General features: G+C 37.5%; 1 long non-coding RNA gene across 1 annotated transcript; it reads right to left on the reverse strand.

Moving 5' to 3' along the window:
* Window positions 1–2,526: 2,526 nt before the first annotated feature.
* On the reverse strand, window positions 2,527–3,447 carry LOC137176058 (uncharacterized). Its single transcript, XR_010925791.1, has 2 exons — window positions 3,358–3,447; window positions 2,527–3,278 (listed from the first exon to the last, which is right to left on the reverse strand). It is a non-coding gene; the product is annotated as an uncharacterized lncRNA (long non-coding RNA).
* Window positions 3,448–10,530: the final 7,083 nt, after the last annotated feature.

The following is a 10,530-nucleotide window of genomic DNA, read 5'->3' on the forward strand; positions in this document are numbered from 1 at the left end:
CGCTGGCTAGCTAGACGTTAGCACGTCACAACAGCTCTCTGAGCTTCTCTCTATTTTCCCTGTACTGGACAGTTTACTCCCCACTGAAATTCTGTTGGGTTGTTCATCATTTCTTTCAATAAGAGTCACTGAAAAGGGGGGAAAAAGCTCTCAGAGCTAGCAAGCTTTCTAACTGTCAGTTAGCAAGCTCATTAGTATTGTTGCTAGCTGGACAATAAGTTCACAGAGTTTATTCAAAAAGACTAATAACTGTTATAAATCGTGTCTGTTAGGAAGTTTTATTTAGCGGTAGTCAGTCACAACAGCTCCTGGAGCTTCTCTCTATTTTGTCTTTAGTCTTCTGAGCTTAGCTGTGTTGCTAAGGGGACAATAAGTTCACACAGTTGATTGAAAAGTCATATTAGTATCGTGTCCTCTTGTCTCTTAACTGTGTGTGAACTCTGTTGTTGAACCGTTTTTAAAATAAAACTTATTACAATACAATACTTACAATAAAGTTTAATTACAATAAACTGGATGTTAGCAACACAGCTAATAAGCTATGATAGCTTCCTCCATTTTACTCTCCATTTCTCAACAGTTTGCTGTTGGTCAACTGTGCAAATTCTTGTGCCTCAAAGTTGAAAGATGAAAGTTTAATTTAAGGTGAAAAATTTACCCATGAACCATTTGAGTCTGCTGATCCCTGCAATTCTATTGAAATAAAGTGAGTTTTCTGTGAAAATTATCCATTTAAATTCTGATGTGACCAGGACTTAAATGTGTGCTTAGAGCATAAAAAACAGAAAAACTAAGATTTAATTCATTTTATCGGCTGACAAGATGTATATTAAGAAAATAAAAACATTTTACTTTTTATATCCAAATAATTGACGGTCACAGGACAAGAATAAAGCTGTCGACACTCCATTTAGTGTTATTTATTGGTATAGTCAGCTGTGTTTTTGACTTGTCTGGTCATTTTTTACTGTCCTCTGTTGGTTTTGAGGCTTCATGCTTTCCACCTCGAGACACAATAAACCAAAAAAACAGGTGAACAAAGAGGAAAAACAGTAAAAAAATAAAGCAGAAATCTGCTGCTGCTGGTTTTGGTTGTATTGTTCGTTCTGCTCCATCGTTTCTTCGAGCCCCAGTCCCCTTTTTGAAAACCACAAGTCTAAACACACTTAGCCCCACGGCCGGCCACAAAAGCCTGCTGTTCACCTCTCCCTGACCAACATGCACCCGTCATGTTTAGAAAATAGGCCTGTGGTCCAAAACACACAGCCGACTTCACCGCTGAAATAAATCTCAATTTCCCTCAGCCACTTTCTTCATTTAGCAGTTATGTAATGAATTACCAATCAAAGCCTCGCTGAAACCGCCTCTCTCTCAACCCGGATCTGGACCATCCAGCCAAACACAGAGCGGGAATTTACATATCTGTCAGGAATGTGTTGCTGATGGTCAGAATGTGGATAATTCAGAGTGACATCCGCTGGTTAAAATGTGGAGCCGTGTGCCGCACAGATCATTATTCCTGCTCGCAGCACACCCACGTCAAATTTAATGGGGCTGTCAGAGGAGGCTAAGGTGTGGTCACCAGCCATTTTCCAAATAATTACCTCTCACAACAGAGACTTTATTGTGTGGGACTCTGCAGCTCGAAATTTAGGTGAAGTACATGGTGGAGAAATGAACACAGCTCAGACCTACATTCACCCTGCGCACTGTATGTTTGAGTCTGTATTTAATGACCAAAACAACATTTATATTCTGAGTAACTTATGCTTCTCAGCTCTGAAAATTCAAGCAAATTTTTTAATGAAGAAAGATGAAAAGATTTACATCCTAAACTGTATTTTTTTCCTGCTATAGCGTACAGATCAACTCTGTAAATGACATGTCCTGTGACCTCTTTAGTGCTGCAACTAACGATTATTTTTTATAATCGATTAATCTTCAGATTATTTTCTCCTTTAATCGATTTGTTCATAAAATGTCAGTAAATAGGTCCAGGGTGTCGTCTTCAAATGTTTTATTTTGTCTCACCAACAGTCCAAAACCCAAAAATATTCAGTTTACTCTCATGTATGACAAAGAAAAGCTTCAAATCTTCACATCTGAGAAGCTGAAACCTGAGAATTTCTTGTAGAATTTTTCTTCAAAAAAGTGACTAAAACACTTATTCGATTATAAAAAAAAGTTGCTGATTTATATTTTGTTGATCAACTAATCAATTGTAGTTCTTTAGAGTTCTTTAGAGTAGGTAGTTGCACCAACTTCCTGTAAATCAACCACTAAAGCCCCATTCAGACACAATTAATAGTAATTGAACTCCTGGTTCTGTGCGGCATTTTAACCATGCGGTAATGACAGGATCAGGGGCCTCACGTTCAAAAGAAGGCATACATCACTTTCTAAGCACCATGCATACACACATAAACTGGAGAAATGAGAAATTGTGACTCTGATGGCAGAAGAATGAAACACGAGAGATTGTGTGACATTGATACCATTGATACCATTGGGTGATATACCCTCTCATGTATTATATGAAGAGTTCATTGGCAAAAACAGATAAAAGCCATTCCTAAAATGAATAAATAAACACATGTTTGATTGATACTCCCAGGAGTGCACACACAAAAAATATGATTTAGGATAATGAATAAAAATGGAGATATCTGTTGAAGAACCCCTCAACCTTCACAGGCATTTGAACCAAACACTGCTACCATGCGCTAGCGTGTGGATGTGATGCGTCACTTAACGTATGGATAAACATAACACTATTTATTAAGTAGATCTTTCAGTCACAATCAGAATCAAGTTAATCGCCGAGTACATAAAGAGAGGCACAATTTGCCTTGGCATTGTGATGCGCAGCAGTCTTAAATATACACATAAAATACACAAAAATTAATCCTAAAATAATATAAAAATGAATGAATTTACAAAAAAGAAAAGTGTAAAATATATACTGTGTGAAAGGAGCAGCTAACAGGTTTAAATTTTAAATATTAAATAGAAGGTAATGGGATGGGTGGGCAAGATATTGATTGGGAGTATGCTACACAGTATATAGTGTGCAGTTATTAATAGTTAAATTATACAAGTTGCAAAGATCACAGATATGTCACATAAAACCAGTCTTATTTCTTTTATTTCCATGGCGACCTGCATCTCTGAGGCTGCGGCTCCTGGAGGGTTGAGACTGACGAGGTGCAGAGAAGATGGCGGGCTGGATGCACTCAGCTCAGCTGCAGCACCTCCGATGCCGCTGGAACACGCAGCAACTAAAAACAATAGAAAATGTCTCATTTATATGTCTCAATACATTTTTAAACACAACTTGAATGCATTTTGTTTACTTACCTAACAAGAACTTCCATTTCACACTGTGTCTTTTTTTAGCTAAAATGTTCCTTCTTCCTGGGAGCGGCCATCTTGCTTGTGTGACGTCATTTGGAGCCAGTGTCTGCGCAGTGGAGTCAGGCGGTGGGATGACGGCCCGCGGCCCCAGGTGGCGATCGAGATGTTTGGCTTCACTTTTGGGACGCTGTCATGACGTCCATATTTATATACAATCGATGAGATGTACCAATGGACATTCAGCAGGACAAATACAAAAGCCTCCCCAGGGGGGCGCCGGAGAGTTTAAGATGAGGAAACAACAGTCGCCAACACTAATTACTGTCAAACTTTTATTAAAAGTTCTTCAATATAACTTGAATTAAGAATGGAATGTTTTCACAAGTCTGTAGATCACAAACAACCAACTCTATATTTTATGTGACTGATGGTAGTTATATTAACTGACCCGTAGATGTTTCCTCAGGTTTGACATTGTCACCGCTGGTAAATGAGCTTTACACTGTGCAGTAATGTTAGAGCCCTTTTCTGATTTCAGAAGGAGAATATTTTTGAATTTCCAGCAATGAAAGGCGTTCTTATCCAACAATATGTCCACCCACCTTGAGGTGGTCAGCTGGTCGCAGGCATGGCAGACTCAGGTTGTAATACAGTTGATCTGAAGGCAGATGGAAGACGAATTCAAACAAGAGAACCAATCAAAAACAACACTCAAAATTTGAGTGCATACTGTCAAATGAATGGAGCCTGCCTAGACGTAGAGACAGCTCCTTGTAAGCCATCATACCCTTGATGTCCTCAAATTTGTATTAACGGCTTTGCTGACCCACGTTGTCTGAAAATACTGTTTACCAAAAGAAGACATTCCTGCACTGTGAACAGATGCAAAGCAACAGAATGAATGTTATATTCTACACATAAGCTTTTACTGAAAAGAATATATTGATGGCCAAAGAGCAAACCTCCTATCTAAAAAATGCACTTTTTTGAGATTAACTTGTTTTCTTGCAGAATACTATTTGTTAAGGATACCAATACATAATATATTATGTGTTAACAATACCGACTAGGTATTAGTGCCTCATAAAGTGCAGATAGGAGGTTTTTCCCCACTTTTCTTGGATCATTTTGCAGCTTTTGCACTTGGTGCAAGTTGGAAAAGGTTCTACAAAATGATGCTCTAAATTAAGTTTATAATTAAAATCAAATAAAAAATAAAATTAAGTTTGTTTTCAAGTAAAAAGATTGGCCAGTGTAGTAAATGTAATAGTTACTACATTGTAGTATACTGGGGTCAGAATTCAGCTTGGTCTGGTGCTGATGCAGATTGGAGGTTTTGTGCCTCAACATGTTCCCAGCGAACCTTATTGGAGGTTTTCATCAGGTGACTTTTCTGTCACAACGAAGGGCAGGATTATCTTGCAGACAGACTGAATATGAGCAGCCTTCCTTGCTCTCATCATCCAAGGTGAAATCCACCAATCAGAAAATTCTGCAGACAGGAGGTTTTGTGCTTTGGCCATCAATATTCGGATGTAACCGCTTTGTAATCACCAACATTTTGATTAGTAACTGTAATTTAATTACATATTTTTTCTCAGTAACTGTAACAGATGACAATTACATTTATTATGTAATTAACTACAGTACATAACGCAGTAACATGTAACCAGTTACTCCCAACACTGGTCATAACTTAGTCAAATCTGAACACACATATTGATATCATTCAGTGTGACTTTCACTTCCTGAGGATTTCATTATCTCTGATGTCCATCACCAAAAAACCTCCATAAATCCATTTAGAAACCAGAGAGAAGAGGCTGAAGAACCTGCCTGAGAATCATCACATTTTAAAGTAATGCACCCCATAAACGTTGCTAAAAACTGCTGTTCTCTTTTAGTCCAGTTTTTACACCATATTTGTTTACATTTTGTCAAATAGTCTCCTTTAAAAGTCATTTGAATCAACTGTTAGCGGCTCCTGTTTGCAGTGTAACATGGATGTACAGACAACTATCACTGGATTACTTTGATAATGAAGAAAACTTATATGATGATATATGATGATTCTCACAAGTTCTGCAGTCTCTTTTCTCTGATTTCTAGGTGGATTTATGGAGATTTATTGGCAATGGATCAAACAGTTTTAAGGAGACATGTTGGACAGGTGGTCACTATTGTGGTTTCTGTTGAGAGCAGACAGATGTTGACCTTCAGTCCCATCTTCCACCCAGACCAGTTTCCAACAGGAAATACCTCAGCGTGGTCAAAGAGAAAGAGCAGACAGCTTCAGACGCTCCAGAACAGTGTGACTCACAGGATTTTATTTTGCAGACAAGCATGTTGCAAAAGAGTTGCTGAGCTCAAGTTATTTTGCTTCTTCACTCACAAGATGAAGGTTACAAAGACAGAAAACAAGAGATGACATTCAGGAAATGGGAGAAATATCAAAAGTATGACACGTTTTCTCAAGAGATTTATCTCTGACATCCTTGAAAGAGATATCGGGTTCCACGAAATTTCTCATTAATGTGAAAAACAATAGTTTTAAATGAATACTCCACTGATTTAGTATTGGATTCTTATAACGTAGATGCAAAAGGATTCTTCTTCCTTGTCAAAACCTGGCGCCTACATTACCCACAATTCAACTCGACTGCGGACAGTTGGGCAGCAGATTCTGTTCTGTTATGCTAGTAGCAGCTAATGTAGCTTGGAGCCGTTAGTAGGGATGCAACTAACAATTATTTCCAACATTATAACATCTACAGATGTCTTGTTTTTTCTGATTAAAACTCCAGAACCCAAAAATATTCAGGTTACAATCACAGAAGAATACATAAAGCAGCAAGTATTCACATTTGGCACCAGAACAGAAGATGTAGGTGGTAAATCATTTGGTATTTTTGCTCAGTTAAATTACAGGATTATCCTAACAGTTCAAAAATAGCAGATTCATTTTTTGATGATTGATTAATTGACTAAATTGCATTGTTTTGTCTACTACAGCAACATATCAGTTCTGTAAACAACTTCCTGTGTTCTCCTTAATAAAAAATCTTAAACCAACACGCCTCCCCAGCTGCTGTCAATCAAACACAGACACCGACACGCCTCCCCAGCTGCTGTCAAATTCATTTATAAAGCACATTTAAAAACAACAGTTGACCAAAGTGCTGTATAATCAAAATACAAAAAAAACATAAAACAACACAATAAAGACACAAAGACCAGTTCAAAAGACATAAAGACAATATTATATAAAAAAAAATAAGACCATAAGAAAAAGAAAGGCAACTCTCATACTGAATTAAAGTCAAGGAATAAAGATATGTTTGAAGACGGGATTTAAAAACAGGCAGTGCGCAGCACATGCAGGACATGCAGAGGCAACTCGTTTCAGACTTTATATAAAGATTAAACATAGATTCTTTATTGTCTTTCAAGGAAATTTGATGTGTCAGTCTGTACAGAGCCTAACATGAATATATAGATACATCAATACAGTATAAATCCACAACATAACTACATGAAAGACATCCATACATCCACATTTATACACACGTACATATCACATTTACACAAGTTACAGTTACCGGGGTATTTTGTTTAGTGATGCTATGGCAGCGGGGACAAAACTCCTGCCATAACATGCCCGTTTCCAGTCCAGGCACGTGTATCTGGGACCAGATGTTAGCAGTGTGAAGAATGGTTTAGAGGGGGTACCCGGGGTCATCTACTATGTTGCATGCTCTGCGTTTGGAGGCTACAACTGCAAAGCAAGGATCTTCCCTGTGCTTGAACCTTGATTTTTGGACAAGCAGAAGCAGGTCAGAGGAAAAAGTTAAAGGGTCACTAACATCATTATGAGGGGATCATGAATATCCACAGCATAGTTTATGTAAAACTGAACAAAATAATAACTCAAATCTGGTGTTTCTCATCATGGACGTCGTCTCCTCTCATGCTCCATAAACCCTTTTGATTTTCCAACCTGATGCCCCCTCTGACTTCAGTGACTTCAGATCATCCTGCAGCATCAGTCACCTTCTGTTTCCTGTCATGACATCATGGAAAGATTAAACGCTGCTTGGTTGTCTGATGGATGTCTGAGACTGTGAGTCGTCATCAGTGTTTTCTCTGGTAGGTCCAGTCATCCTCACACTGCTGAGTAATCCAGAGACACACTGAGGGAGGAACAGCTGAAGGGTTTCTGGGAAAACAAGCTGTTTCAGAGGAAAACCCAAGTGTGGGCCGAACTCACGACCTTCTGATCAACTATGAGGTACTGGAGGTCACAATTAAATGGACAGAATGACTTATTTACAGTTGATTGACTGATAAAACTGTTGAAGCCTTCATCAGAGCAGCTCTTTTTAAAGGACAAATCATAAAGTCAACAGAAAAACAAATGAATGCACCTGCAAGAAGATCAGCAGAAAGACTGACTTAGTAGTTATCTCCACATTAGTAGTTAACTACTATGATGTCTGTATAAAGGAAAATCAGAGATTTCTTTCCAAACAAATTATACATGTTAGAAAATAATTGCTGAAAATGTGAAAAGACTGTGAACTATGTAGAACTGAACTGTGGAGTCATGGTGTTAAACTGTTTTTCACCATCTCTGTGTTCAGGATTTTTTGGGTGGGCCTGAAATGTCTATGATGTAGAGGAGTGACTAGCATACCCCCCCCCCCCCACTATAGAAACACTAGAACTCACATACTAATAGTTACTGTTTTTACAGCAGGTTGTTTTACAAACTTAAGTTGGAGACAACTGGGATTCACTTTGGATAATCTGCTGTTACTGGTGAATGGGGCCATTTTCGGTCAACGTCAGCGCTCAATGAGTTATTTTACACCCAGCTGAAGCATCCGTTGATGGGTGGAGCCGCCAGTGGCTTCAACTTCAGCATAATTCTTGTTCGGCTGGGAGGATGAGTAGTGTCAATGGACGCGGCGCCGGCAGCAGCCAACATTGGCCGCCGCCTGCTGCTTCAGCTTCTGCACCAGCTGTGTGGCTGGGAGTGCTGAAACAGTGGCTACTAACATAACTTTATTTTTTAAAATTTTATCCATGTTGCTTGTCTTACTCCTACAAATGAGACCTGTTTTAAATTGTGTATTTTTATATGGGAGTTTGATAGGAGGGTTGTTAACTCAGAGGCTGTTCAGTTGGACCGTGCTTTCAGCGCTTTCAGCAAACACGCCCCCAGCGTTTTGGAGCAGAGAATACTGTTTATTTTTCAATGATTTTAAAACTTAACTTTATATAATTGGTATTCTGTTTAATCATTCAAATTTGGCTGGTTAATTACACATTTTCTGTGATGTAACAAACTCAGAACACATATTTATTATTGCTTTAAAGAACAACCAATGAGTTAGTAGGGCAGCTACATAACCTAAATAACCTACTACTAACTAAATCAATAAAAACTAAATAAATAAATAATAACATAATAAATAAATACAAAACATAAATACACAATAAAATAACTAAGAAATAACTCAATAAATAAATATTAAAAATAAATAAACTTAATAAATATAAAAAAACTACTTAATAAATAAATTCAAAACATAAATAAATAAATATGAAAAATAAATGAATAGAAAATAAGTTAGAAAATAAAGAAGGGCAAAGCGAAAAAGGTGAAAAATTTTGAAATAATAACAAAGAAGAAATATAGAAGATAAGTAATATACAAATATTAAAAAATGAGAATATAATAAATAGAAAGATACATAACTAAGAAAATAATAACATAATAATAAAAGGTATCTAATAAAAATATTGAATTCCAAAATTAAAAATGTTTAAAAAATGAATATAATAATGATAATAATAATAATAATAATAAGAAGAAGAAGAATAGGAATTGGGTTCACTGTTCATCGCCACCTTTGTCAGAGTCCAAAATCCTGATCTGGATAAAGAAGAGCTGAAGTGGCAGCCGGGCTGTGATTGGCTGAGTAACCTGTCAATGACCTCCTCATTCTCACTTAGACGACGTCCAGAAGTTTCCAAACATCCTTTGGCCCCTGTCAGTGTGCTCATGTCCCACCTGGCCCACCAGCCGTGCTGTTACCACGGAGACGGACAGGTCAAGTTCCTGTATTTATCCAGCTCCAGGTCGGTGAAAAGAAAAAAAAAACTACACTTCCAAAATAATCAGCCTCCAAATATTTGTACAAGTTAGAGAAACATAATCAGTCAGAGACCTCGACCTGCAGCAGCAGCCTGTTTCCTGTGCATACACATGTAAACACACACCTGAAAAACACGGGTACACACATGTAAACACACACCTGAAAAACACAGGTACACACATATAAACACACACCTGAAAAACACAGATACACACATGTAAACACACACCTGTAAAACACAGATACACACATGAAAACACACACCTGAAGAAAACAGGTACACACATGTAAACACACACCTGAAGAAAACAGGTACACACATGTAAACACACACCTGAAGAAGACAGGTACACACATGTAAACACACACTGGAAGAAAACAGGTACATACATGTAAACACACATCTGAAGAAGACAGGTACACACATGTAAACACACATCTGAAGAAAACAGGTACACACATGTAAACACACATCTGAAGAAGACAGATACACACATGTAAACACACACTTGAAGAAAACAGATTCATACATGTAAACACACACCTGAAGAAAACAGGTACATACATGTAAACACACATCTGAAGAAGACAGGTACACACATGTAAACACACATCTGAAGAAAACAGGTACATACATGTAAACACACACCTGAAAAACACAGATACACACATGTAAACACACACTTGAAGAAAACAGATACATACATGTAAACACACACCTGAAGAAGACAGGTACACACATGTAAACACACACTGGAAGAAGACAGGCACACACATGTAAACACACACTTGAAGAAAACGGATACACACATGTAAACACACACCTGAAGAAAACAGGTACATACATGTAAACACACACTGATTTTAAGGGGTAAATTAAGAATTAAATATATTTTAAGGGATTTTATTTCATCAATATATTTTCATCATTTCCTAATTCAATTCAATATTTTCATGAAAGCTGATTTTTATGGACTTTTTAAATGTCACAATATCACTTTAGGGTTCCATAAAT

Source organism: Thunnus thynnus, chromosome 23 (assembly GCF_963924715.1).
Source record: "Thunnus thynnus chromosome 23, fThuThy2.1, whole genome shotgun sequence".
Classification (NCBI taxonomy): domain Eukaryota; kingdom Metazoa; phylum Chordata; class Actinopteri; order Scombriformes; family Scombridae; genus Thunnus; species Thunnus thynnus.